Below are 13,462 nucleotides of genomic sequence, written 5' to 3'. Positions count from 1 at the left end.
CATCACCCTCGAACACTTTTTTTTTTTGTTTTTTGTTTTTTTTTGGTTTTTTTTGGAAGAAGTCTTTACCAACGTATGCAACGCACGCGTTGTGGCTTCGAGCTGAGGCTCTTTCCCAGCACGGGCACAACCGCGCGGCCCGAGGTCGCGATCGCTCCCCCGCGGCTTCGGCCAGGTCTCTGCGGCCCGAGCACGCCCCGTTCCTAGGGCCGAGCGGCGGGCGGGGCCGCGGCAGGTGTGGGGCGGGGAGGGGCGGCCGGATGACGTCACAGGGCGGGCCGGGCCGGCGGCCGCTCGGCGGCGGGCCGGGGCGGACGGCGGAGCGCGGGAGGCGGTCGTGCCCACCGGGAGGCCGCCGGTGAGTGGGCGTCCGCGGGCCGCGCCGCTTAGCTCGGGGCTCCGTCAGGCGCTCGCGGTGGGTGGCGGCTCTGGCGGCGCGTCCCTACGGCCTCCACCCCGCTGGGCGGAACGGGCGCGGGGCTGGGGGCTCCGCCCGGCCGCTGCCCCTCGGCGTCGCGGCCGGGGAGCGGTGCCGCCGCGCTACGCGTGCCGCTGAGAGCGCGGGGAGGTGCGGCCGGGGGCGCCGTCCTTTGTTCGCCGTCAGCTCTGCTGCGGTGCCGCTCCGCGTGCGTGCGGGGAGGGAAGCACCGCCGCCCTGGTAAAACGAGAGCAAAAGCTGTGACATCGCGAAGAAAGGCGTTCGGAGTTGAGCCGCTAGCAGCGTGTTGTGCCGTAGCTAGCCCAGGTTTCTCTTCGTCCGAAATTTGTCCTCGCTTTCCCCGTGCCCGCACTTCGGGGGACGTCGGCGCCGGACGCCGTCTCTCCCGGCCCTCCCGTTCCCCGTGTCGGCGCGGGGCGGAGAGGCGGTACCCGAGCGCGGTGCGAGTCGGCTGTCTAGTACGAGTGGCGGCGCGTTGCTTGTCTTTCCCCTTTTCTGCTTGCGATGTTGCGAAGATCAGTCGTCCCACTGCGTGCGGGGCTGGTGATAACTGTTGCAGTGTGTTTTCTCGAATCCCTCTGACAGTTACAGGAATTGATGTACGTAACTGATGTTCTGCCTGAGAGAAAGCTTATGAGAGAAAGCTTATCTTGCGCGGCGTTTGCTTTTTAATACCGAACAGCTCATGTGGACGCAGCCAGAGTGCTTCATTAAAAAGTTGGGAGCTAATTAGCTGTTTCTTGCCGCCAGAGTTCCAGATTTTAATTAGAGTTCCTGTCTCCAAGTTTAAACTGATTAAAGCGAAGCCAAAGCCACTTTGCTTATTTCTCAGTGTTTGTTTAAAAACGAATGAAAAAGGAAGAAGTAATTTTCAGCTCTTTGAACTTCGTGTTGGAAAAACAAACCCTTCTGTTTGGGGCCTGTCCCTGGCTGTGCCGGCCGTGGGGCTGGCAGCCTGCGTGCTGTGTGCATTTCGTGTTACAGGGAGGAAGGACACTAATTAATGGTGGCAAAGGACCGCTAAGGAACACGTAGACGTTGTGTTGAGGGACATGGTTTAGTGAGAACCATTGGCGATAGGTGGACGGTTGGACTGGATGATCTCAGAGGTCTTTTCCAACCTTGGTGATTCTGTGATAAAGCGTGTAGTTTTGTGACTTGCAGGGCATTGGTTTTCATTGGAAAACCATCATTTGAAGAAGAAAACTACCAAAGGTAGCACTGGGTGCTTTGGAGTCATTCGGGTGCGTTTCCCAGCACACAAACAGTGTACAAGGAGTGTATTTGGAGATGCAATGATGATGCTTCTAATAATGCTGAAAACTCTTCTGCCAACTAATTCCTGACCAAAAAGTTCACCCACGTATACATGAAGCTGTCATGATGATTAAATATTGTTCTCCATTACCTCCTCCGTTCATCTGATGCGCGTACTGCTGTCCATTCTGCTGAAGAGCTGTTTTTGCTCTAGAATTTTTTGATAAAACATCAGTGTGTAGCTCATTCACAAGTACCCTGCTATGTTTTTAACAACTTTCCAACCCTTTTGAGGTGTTTGAGTGACTTGCAAATTGATAATTCCTGGGGGAGCCGTTATGCTGATGAAGCTTGCGTAGCTGGTTTATTCTGAATATTTCACAGTTCTCTCGATATGATCTTGGGAAGAGCTTAATATCTCTTTCTCATACTGCTATCTCGTGTGACAGTGCTTAGCTTTAAAACATTAAAAACAATTTTTTATTTTTTTTTGAAATTATACTTTAAATGATTGAGACCCTTCTAAGGGATAGGTCAAGCTAGAAGTGCTTTAAGCTCTCCATAATGGGACTGACAGATCAGCTCAACTCTGTGAGCTTGCTCCACTTTTGTGTTCAACCCAGTCAGCTGAGTAATCTTCATATGATGACAGAAATTGCTCTTCTCTTCTAGCATTTATTTTATTATTATTATTTAATAGTGACCAACTTTTGTGCTTTATTTTGAACCTCTGTGCAGAACCCTCTATGAGGACAGGCTGAGAGAGCTGGTGCTCTTCAGCCTGGAGAAGAGAAGGTATTGGGGGGACCTTACAGCAGCCTTCCAGCACCTGAAGGGGGCCTACAGGAAAGCTGGGGAAGGACTTTTTATAAGGGCATGTAGCAACAGGATGAGGGGAAATGGCTTTAAACTGGAAGAGGGTAGATTTAGACTAGATATTAGGAAGAAATTCTTTCCTGTGAGGATGGTGAGATGCTGGAACAGGTTGCCCAGGGAGGTTGTGGATGCCCCCTCCCTGGGAGCACTCAAGGCCAGGCTGGATGGGACTGTGAGCAACCTGGTCTAGAGGGAGGAGTCCCTGCCTACAGCAGAGAGGTTGGAACTAGATTATCTTAAAGGTCTCTTCCAACCCAAACCATTTTATGATTCTAATTTAGTATTGTTAGGTATTTACATTCAAGGTGTTTGGATGCTGTGGTGTAGGCTTGATTAGCTGCTAAGTCCAGGTACATGATGTAGGAACAGAATTCCCTAAATGAGCGCTACTATACTTAAACTGTGAAGAGCAGGGGAATTGGAAGTTTCTAGAGAATGCCAAGTCTTTCAAGATTGGTCAAGTCTGGGGCTGGTTCATATGCTCTTCTTTTTGCAGGCTCTGGGTATCTGCCTGTGCTCTTGGTCCTTTTCAGCTACTGCTGACTGATGCTACTGAAGCCATGTTGCTACCAGACGCCCCTTTTCTGTTTCTGTAGCCTTTTGGTTTACTACCTTACCACTTAACAATTTTCAAGTTGAGCTTTTTTTTGTTGTTGTTTGGTGTGCATATGTATATTTTTCATTCTTTAATCTGGTAGATTGACTATCATGTAGTGTATGAGACAATGAAACTATGTGCCTTTGTAATAATCAATATAATAATATTATAATATATAATAATAACCAATATCCCTGAAGAGAAACACCTTATGTGAAATTAAATCCAGAATAAGCTCGTCGTCTAATAGCAGTGCAAATTCAAATAATGACTTAATAGAGGAACTTAAGCCTTTTATTTGATGAGAATAACCTGGTTAATTACCAGAGTTAATGAGGTGTGTTCCTTTGAAGTGAGTAGAGTGATCACAGGCCAAAAAAAAAAAAAAAAAAAGAGATCTCAACTGGAGAGTATTTTTCCAAATCATTGGCAATTTAAAAATTGATTTTCTTCCAGGCAGATGTGTGGTGTTACAGCAGTTCACATCACATTCTTTGTGAAAGAAAAATAAATGCCTGTTAAAGAGCAGACTGTGTGATACAAACAATCAAACCAGTGCAAAATGGTAAAGCAAGTAACTTCTTTTGGGTAGCTGTCCTGTTGGCTTAGTGTCTTTTCTTTCAAAGTCATTGGCAACCAGACACTCACTGAAAATGTGGATCTCATTAGTTGGAGCGCTGTTATTTGCAAGGAGAAGGGAGTCTGATAGTTCTGCACACTCCATGTTGTTTCACACCTACCCAGAGTATTTCTGTGCTGTTCATAACTTCATCCAGGTTGCTCTGCTGAATGGTCCTTGGCATGCAAGGGAATTTAAGGTGCTTTGGTGATTGCTCTGTACCATGATACTGTACTGAATACAGGTGCACAGGGTATGTCCTGTGCCATCAGTGTGAAGCTGAGGGGTTTGGCAGTGTTGTGAAGTGGAAGCATATAAGGTTAACTTAAGAGGAGGTGACGAGTGAAAAACAAATTTCTGGTTTCATAGTGGAGATGATGCTATATTTATAGCTCTTTTATAGTCTCAGAAATGAATGAATATGGTTTTTCCTTTTTCCTTCCCCCCACCCGCCCCCATGAGGAATACAGCATTTAAGGTATTGAGCTTATTTCTGGTAGCTGATGTGTATGAAGAGTTCTGCAGTTCCTGTCTGAGTGCTGTCCCATGAGTGTTGCTCATCTGCTGAAGGTGTCTTCAAAAGAATACAGTCCAGAACGGATCTGTGTGTTCCCAGGGTCTGTGAGGGTGCCTGCTCTGGGATGTGCTTTGAGGCGTAGCACTGCAGGAAACTTGTGCTGCTCTCTTGTACTGACTGGGGCAGCCTGGAGCATGCTGGCAGGAGCCTGCTGGCTGTGCCATGTGCTCGGAGTGTGCCTGCGCGGGCAGCTCTGAGGGGATGGTGAGGGCCAGTGGATCTGTCTGAAATGGTGAAAAACAGTCTATTTTGAGGATGGGGGAAAGGATGGTGAGGGACTTTAACATGAACAAAAGGTGCAAAGAGGAAATATTGATTAATGCATTGAATCAACTGTAACACTGATGTAGCTTGACCCGAGGTACCTCAGGGACAAAGTATTGGCATGAGATCAAGTAGCAATAAAGTAAGGACAGCAACCACTGCTTGAGCTGTCCTCTGGCAGAACGATGGTGCACATATGTTGTATGGTTGGAATTTTAAGGCAGAAAGCAAGCCCAGTGTAATCCACTGCACAGCTTGAAAACTGATAAAAGAAATCTTGGAAAATAATCTTGGTCATGGAGTGCAGCATGAATCCTGGTGTATTGCTAGGAGTGGTTAGCTAGAGGCCTTTTGCATAGCAGATGAATGTGAGGTGAACTCTAGCTCTCTAGCTACCAGGCCCAGCTGAGTGCACTGAGCTCTGTTACTGAGCTGTTTGAGGACCTTGATGCCGTCAGGTGGCATAAGAACAAATCTTGTGCAAGAATAGGCTGTGGAGTGAGTCCTTTGTGTTAGCAGACGTTAGTGTGTAGCAGAACTGAATCTAATAATGCCGCCCTGATTTTGGGCTCTCTTGGGTGAGGAATGGTTATGGTCTCCCAGGGAAGACCTGTCATGCATACTTCAGCAACCTCAATATGTCAGACTCACATCAGACTGTGTGACCAGGTGTCTGTCCTTGCAGTGTGATCCATGAACACAGGCAGAGTCCTGTCCTGGCCGCTGGTGGGTAATGTGCTGTTTCACTTCTTTGCTGTTTCAGGGCAAAGAGAGTCTTAATGTTTTTTTTTTTGTTTGTTTTGGAGAGAAACCCAAAGTGTGGGTCCTGAGTGCCAAACTCTTTGAAGGATGTACATTACCTCCTTTCAGTGCTGTGGTCTCTTTAAAACCTTTCCACTAGATGCAGCCAAACACAGGTCAGATAATGTGACTGAATTGTTTCTCTGGGGAGTGGTAATAATTTCAGTGAAGTGCAGAAAATTTCTCTGCATAGCAATAGTATCAAATTGTCCTTCTCTGTACTAGCTCTGCATGTGGCTAAATAGTTGTAAAAGGGTCAGCTGATGGTTATGAGTTTTCAGGTACACAGGTGCTTTACTAGAAGGCTGGTAACGATTTTCAGTCCTCTAAAGTTATCTTGAAAATGCATCTGCCTTGTTGTGTAGTACTCTCTTAAAATCTAACGGGCTAGTAGATGTCCTAGCAGAAAATACGTGACAGTGGACTTGCTAAAAAGCCAACCTAATTTCATCTCTGCATACCCCTCAGATGCTGGTCTTCACGCACGGATGGATGCAGGGTTCTGTGGGGCCAAAAGAGAGGAGCTGACTATTCATATAAGGCCAAATGCTTCAAAAAGATAAAAGTTCTCTGATAAACTCCTGCTGGAGTAAAGAACTTAGCTTTGCAACCACATGGGGATTTACTAAAGGTGTAACTTAAGGCAGAATAAAGCCTGAGAATTGAATTTGTGGAAAGAGAAGTGTGTGAAAGTGGTCTCCTTTCTGCAGCCACACACAGGGAAAGAGGGAAAAGAGAAATAGTTAAACCTAGGGTATTTTCTCGGTGTGTTTGTCACACGAGCTGTCTCTCTCACTTTATGAGAAACTCTGTTTTCTGATTTTTTTTTTTTTTTACTCTTTTGAACTACGTTTGTAGTAATAGTCTGTAGATTTTATTCTGTCCTCCTGTGAAAAAAATTGACTGCAAACCCTATTCACTCAGTAAGTGTTTGAAAATAACCATGTTTTATTTAAGTGCGAAGAAGAGTGCCTCAATTGTATGTGTTTCTCTTTGAAGAAGAGTGAAAGGTGATGCTACAGAGAATGAATTTTGGCAATCAGGAAGAAAGCTGAAGAGAAATGACAGACTGTATAAGGGACAGTTTTTATCCCTGCTGAAAAGGATGTTGAAGAATTAAGAGGAAATGATAAAAAGAGTTTCATGAAGAGGAAGATGAATGTAGGATTATAGAAAATGGAGAAACGCCTAAGCAAGCTGAAGGAAAACAAACCAGTAAAAACTGAGGTAGGGGTAGGTGGAAGTGAAAAGGAGTGGAGGAAGTATCTGTGATAAGAGAAGATTGATATGAAGAGGATGAAATGATCTGAGTGGATAATAGTGGAAAAAGAACAGAATTGAGTTATAGAATGAAAGATGATGATCATTGTATATGGAATGGTAGAAAAAAATCTCGTTTTAAGTATGCATTACGTTCAACTTTTCAGAAGCCTTTTCTTCGTTTGCGCTAGGGGAAAGTGCCAAATCTGAGCCAGGAGCTGGAAAGAGATGAGGCAGCCACAGCTGTGGGCATGCGTGTCCCTGACCCTTCTCTATTTTCTCACAATTACTCCTCCCCAAATCATTTAAAACCCTTCCCTGCCTTTCATTCCTTCAGTATCCCGTAGTAATCCCTGTACAATCCCCAAATGCTCTTCCCCTGTATCTCATAACATGTTCTATACCCCTTAGTCCACAAGTTGCTCTGACACTGGCTCATCCTGCTCAGTTTTGCTTCAGGGACAGCCCTGGGAGGGGCCCAGATAGGGTGTGCCCCCCCTCTTTTCTCAGCCTTTTCTTCGGGTTCCTTCCTATCCCTGTGCTCCACTGGCTTTGTGGAGGTGGGCTGGGTGGAGCTGGGCAGGGTCTTGTTTGTGCTCCCCTCTTGCCAGTGTCTGTCTGTGCTCCTTTGCCAGGCTGCAGATGAGCTTATCTGAACATAACTTAATGCTATACAACCATCTTCGTGTTCATTTTCTATGAGTATTTCAAAGAACAAGCTTGTGATGAAACTACTTTGTTAAATAATATATAGGAGAGAAATTTTGAAGTGATATAGCAGGTGCCTGCTGCCTCTTCTAGATTTATGCTGTGGCATGCAATATGTATTGTATGACCTGCTGAGTCTAATGAAATTAGATTTGTATTTTAAACTTGAAAGGGCTTATTTCTCAGCTAAAAGTCTAGTCAGTAGCAATAAGCTCCAGTGCATGTTAAGATACTACTTAAACATCTGTGAGGAGTCCAGGTAATGATGATAGATATGAAACAAAAACTGAGGGATTGCTTATGGTTGCCTGCGGCAAAGTTGTAGCTAATGGAATGACATGCAATTTTTCTTCTTCAGAATTGCTATAAACATGTCTTTATGCATCTTCAAGAACTTAGACAACTTTTAAGAGCTGGAACCATTATAATTCTTTTAAAACTGCGTTCAAATGGTATGCACGTTCCACAGAGCTGTCATTAAGCTTCACTTGAATCATGGAAGAATGATCATGTTCACAACCACAGCTGGGTTTTCCAGTGTCTAAGGATTGAAGACAGCCTTTGCAGTTCAACTGCTGAGCTGAGTTATCCGCTGCAGAGGTACTGGAGTAAAGAGTACAAAGTTCATCTGATACGTTTCCAAGAAATGAACAAACTATTGAAAGTCTGCAGTGGGGTTGTGGAAGCATTAAAAGTCAGTTTGCCTAAAATTCATGTGCCGTGTTTTTTCACCAGCTGATTACGGTTCCAACTGTGTGATGTAAAGAGGTATAGAAATAGTCAAGGTGATCTGAGTACAGATCTGCTGGAATGTAGAGGTATTGCTATTTAGAAGTTAACAGAGCAGTGTATAACCTCTAAGAAAGGGGGAAAATTAATCAACTACAGGATTATGTGTTTTACCTTAATGCTATTCAAGTTTTTAAATCGCTGTAAGGGGAAAGAATAGTTCTATACATAATGGTAAAAGGAAAATAGAAGAAGGTACTGTGAGTTTACCGAAGAGAAGTTGTGCTCAACTAAGGAGATGTGACAGATCAAAGGCCCCTTTGCCTCAGCTGTGATTATATAGTGGTTTGTGTAGCTAAACTTCAAATAAGATAAATTTTGATTAACTAAAACAATCAAATTATGCTCTCAACCTTTTTGATGCATCATGTCATTAGCTGGGAGCTTGACTTCTTGGAATAAAAGAGAAAGTTGAGAGGAGGTATGTGTACTCTGTAAATGTGTGGAGATAAACACAAGGAAAGAGTTACATAAGACAATACTGATGAGAGAGCAAAGGAGTGTATAGACTGAAAAAATTTACACTAGAAGTTAGAATAGGGTTTCTAATAAACCAAACAGCATTCTAGTTGTAGGTAGTGGGTATCAAAACACTTCTTACTGCATTAAAGTAGAGCCCAAGAAATGTATGAAAATTCCTTTGTAAGGTGATGAAATGCCTGCCAGAGCAAGAAACTAAATTTGTGGAGCAAGGCAACTCTTTTCTGTAGTATTTTTCTAAAATGAAATTCACTTGAGGTGAATGCATCAATATAAAGAAAGCAAAATTGAAGTATATGGTCCAAAGATAAGTACATTTGACAGCACGTGTGGCTCTTTCTCTCTGTTATGGAGAGAACAGAAATGATATGGAGAGAATTCTTGCAAACAGAAACAACGTTTCAACAGCAAAGCAAAAGCAATTTGGAGTTAACAGGATTTTCCACAGAAAGGCAGCAGAGATTGTACATATGGAAATATGAGATTGATATAAAAAGCTGGCTAAACATTCTGAAACAGATTGTGTAAAACTTTTGAAATAGTTGGGAAGGAGCCTTGGATAATCTAATGTGATGAATCATGCATGCTCTACTTTTACCCTAATAATCTGTTTACAGTTAGGTTTCCTTGATATAAGACACTGGTCATTGTTACCTGTGCCTTTTGCTAGGCATTAGACATCCAGTGTGATTTGTAGCAGTCTTATGAGCAGAAATTGTCACTGTTTTCAGCAGGGTTAGAGAACTAAGCTGGGGGAAGAAGATAAACGTCAAATGTTGTTGGAACGTTACATGCACCAATGCTTTGAGATGGGGCCTTGAAGCAAAATAGATTTGTTCTCGTGCAAAGAATGTGCTTCTCCCCTTCCTAAGAAGAATTATCCATTTGTGGAAAACAGTAGACCTTGAAAACACCTGTTCTTGTACTGTGAAGTCTTAGACTTTATTAGCTAAAGCCTCTCTAAAATTTAATGACTGAGGCAAAGCAGGACTCTGAAGCCATGGATGTGAGTCACTTGAGCTGTGGGAGATCAGGATGTGCACAGCCTTGCTGAGGTGGGATCTGTAATCCAAGCTAGAAAAGTGAGATGTACTTGAAAGAAAAAAAAATGACGTGGCTGGGCATGATTCAGATGAGGCCTCTGAATAAGGGAGGTTGTATGGGAACTGTTGAGTCAAGGCCTGAACCACCGATTGAGCACCTGGAGAAAAGACCCAGTCAGGCCTGGGAGCACAGGTGAAGGCAATTCACCTGTGTGACTGGAAGGGCTGGAGCCAGGCTCCACCTCTCTTAGACCTCATTTAAGGGCTGACCGCCACTGAGTGGAGCTTGGTGGAGCTTTTCCCTGTGAACCTAGATCCTCAGAGCCAGGTGAGCAATCTTATTCCCTTCCTTTATACCATCTTTCTATTGTGCCAATCCTTTTGTCGTTACATCTCTTTGTAATGCCTGTTCCATTGTGCTGATCTTTCCGATTGCTACAGAGGTGACAAGGAGGCAGTTCAGCAGAGTGCAGGTGCAGCACCACCTGTACCATTTGAGTGGAGAAGGCAAATATACCTATTTGCTCTTAGCATGGACAAACTGCCCTGTTGATCTGAGTGGTTGATGGCACAGGTAGTGGCACCTGGGCACTTGGAATAGCACAGCAAAGCCCTGTTGCTCTGAAGGTTTTTGAATGCCTGTGAGTATGCATTACAACTGTGCCACGCTTTTTTTCCCCTTTCTCTGTAGAAGTATTGCATAAAATTCTGATGTGCTGGGGGTAAATCAGAGTTGTAGATACTTTTATTAGCAGAACTCTAGCCTTATTTTATTGTGCATGGTGAACAAGGCAGGGGTTACTAGGGGAGAAATGTAGTTCATAGGTGGCAAAAAGTTGCTCAGGAGATAGAGCTTATATCCTTTCTGTTCACATAGGTCCTGTTTAATGTTGGCCAGAGTATATGCAGTTGTCTTTTCACTGTCTATTCCTCTTGCTTTCTGGATGCCCAATAAAAAAAGTCAAGATTTAATCAGCAGAGGATAAGGAGTTAGGTGCTTGCATCTGAAGTTGAAGGAATTTTAATGCTTGTTTGCTGTAGGCACAGCACAAGCTCTACCTATTAGTATCTGGTGATTTTCTGAGCCAGGTATCATGTCTGTGTATTAAAGTAACCCTCAGTATTCTTCAGGAGATTCTGTTATGATGGATGGCTTTTGGTTCAGTAAAGGCAATGTGAAGGAGAATTCTGCTCTTTTAATAATTTAGCCTCAGAGCTATCTTCTTATACTAACATGGAATAGAGTGAAACTGACTCCAGTTCCCTTTCTGCTTTACTTTGTAGTAGCTGTGGCCTTTGTAGGACCTTTGTAACTGTGTGAGTTCCATTTTCATTCTCTTGATACAGTTAATACAAATCTGGAAAGTTCTCCGTACCTCAATGCTGTATTGGATATGTGGTTTCATAGTAGGACTTCACTTATTACACTGTCTGATTTCTTGTGCAACTGTTGCAGGTCCTTGTGCATTACTTAAAAATGAAGAGCGAGAATGTAATGCATTACCAGAAATAGGTAACAAAGTAGCCTTTTTTTTTTTTTGAAATATGTTATTTTTCCATTTCACCTGTAATTGAATAAGAATTGAAGCCTATCTTTGGATCTCTAAATTATGATTTTATGCCTCACAGTTCCTACAGTGATTCTCCTGCTTCCGCAGTGTCAAAAACTTCGTTATTGCCAGGCCAATAAATTACACTCTTCTGTGTGAACAAACTAGCTCGGATTGCAACAGGCAATTTTGCTTTTCCAATAATAGTTTCTTCCTTTCACCAAATGATATGGCAGACATCTCAGAACATGGTAATTAAAAATCTCAGAGGGAAAGGTTTTCTTTCCTTGATGTTATAAACATGAAGGAAAAAATAGTAGTAAAGATTCTGTTTAAAGTATAAGGAATATCCTGCATGTTATTTATACCTTAGATAAGGTATAGATCCCTAGAAGTCACTTGCAGAGGTGATAGATGCCAAGAAGTAAAACAGAAAATGGCTTGCAACATTGGTGGAGACACTAGGTAGTGTTTAATTGACTAGAAGAGCAACTGTTAACTTGAATCGTCCATCAGTTTTATGGGAATAAAAAATGGCATAAAATAAATTATTGGATGAGATTACAAGAATGAGGACAAAAAGAAAATACATGCTTCTTTGCCTAGGCTATAAACTGATAAGGTTAAAGATGATGCATCTTCCCCAAATGAGCACATTTAAGTTACAATTCACAATCTTTTTTTCCCTTTCCTATTAAAATAATTTTAACTATCCTATTATCATTTGTCCTTTTATTTTTCCTTGATAAAATAATTTCTGTAGCCTGTGTTGCATAAAATAGTGCTCAGCAGTGCTTACTATAAGCTTGGAAGCTTAATAAAATATTTACACCAACATTTAACTACAGGACGTAACTTGTAAGATTTAACAGACCACCTGGTCAGCAACTCAAATAGAGCAATACTGATTTCAAAAATCAGTGTTGTTATTTATGGCCAAGGAAACACCCTGGGTAGAGCTCCCAGAAGACTGTTTTCTCATCCAGTTAATTCTACTGAGCCTTAGAAAAGAATTCTTTGAGAAATCCTCAGGCTTCCACTGGAAAAAGAAGCATGGAGGTGGGAGAGTATAAGGGAAGTAAGGAGTTAAGTGTTCAAAAGAATCATCTTGGCTTAGAATCCTAGAATGTTTGCTCTTAACACAGCCGACTCAAGGTCAAATGTGTAACATCTCTGCCTTATTCTAATCACTGGCTAGTTTAATACAAGTTTTTTTCTCCTGCTATTCAGAGCTGTCTGTGCTCAGCTGTTATATCAAAAGCAACATGATGCTCAGTTGGTGTGACTGTATCCAGCTTGCTGGCTCTGTTTCATGAGCCTTGTTAGCGGAAACACAGCTAGTGCTCATCCTGGAGTTTCATGTTTTTGTGTGCTGAAGTGGCATGTGTTAAACTGAAGGAGAAAGCAGAGAAAGTTAGCAGTCCTGCATTGCCGGCCCACATAATTCCCTCTGTGAGACTGCAAAGATAAGGTTTTTTTTTTGCTGTTAGTGGGACGTGCAGATACTTGAATGTTGAATATGGAGGCTCTTTGGGCTTCTCTCTCAGCATTCCATAATCAGGAATTCACATATGTTTGTGTTAGTGTGTGTGTTTATATATATAACTTCTTCATATATTGTGGTATGTTGCTGGGTATCAGGAACCTATGTGCTGCTGTGATTTAAATTACACACGGTCCTATTTAATTAATCATGGAACTTAATCCCATGCTAGCATGCATTTATTGAAGCGTATATGCTTCAGTATTTAGTCTCGGTTCGGAATTGAACTGCCTTCTCCAGTTCTCTCTCTCCCCTGAACAGTCATAGAATCATAGAATGGCCTGGGTTGAAAAGGACCATAATGATCATCCAGTTTCAACCCCCCTGCTGAGTGCAGGGTTGCCAACCACTAGACCAAGCTGCCCAGAGCCACGTCCAGCCTGGCCTTGAACGCCTCCAGGGACGGGGCATCCACAACCTCCTTGGGCAACCTGTTCCAGCGTATCACCACCCTTTGAGTGAAAAACTTCCTCCTAACATCTAACCTAAATCTCCCCTGCCTTAGTTTAAAACCATTCCCGCTTGTCCTATCACTGTCCACCCATGTAAACCGTTGTTCCCCCTTCAGTTGATACGCTGCCTTCAAGTACTGGAAGGCCACGATGAGATCATAGAATCATAGAATCATAGAATGGCTTGGGTTGAAAAGGACCTCAAA

General features: G+C 43.2%; 1 protein-coding gene across 1 annotated transcript in view; it reads left to right on the top strand.

The window, feature by feature from the left end:
- The window catches only part of MARCH1 (membrane associated ring-CH-type finger 1), a 236,126-nt gene continuing 222,920 nt past the window's right edge, over positions 257 to 13,462 (top strand). The window contains exon 1 of the mRNA XM_021394679.1: positions 257 to 358. The gene's annotated coding sequence lies outside the window, so the exon portion shown is untranslated. The remainder of the gene's footprint in view (positions 359 to 13,462) is intronic.

Source organism: Numida meleagris, chromosome 4 (assembly GCF_002078875.1).
Source record: "Numida meleagris isolate 19003 breed g44 Domestic line chromosome 4, NumMel1.0, whole genome shotgun sequence".
NCBI classification, from domain to species: Eukaryota; Metazoa; Chordata; class Aves; order Galliformes; family Numididae; genus Numida; species Numida meleagris.
This window is presented reverse-complemented; position numbering and strand designations above follow the sequence as displayed.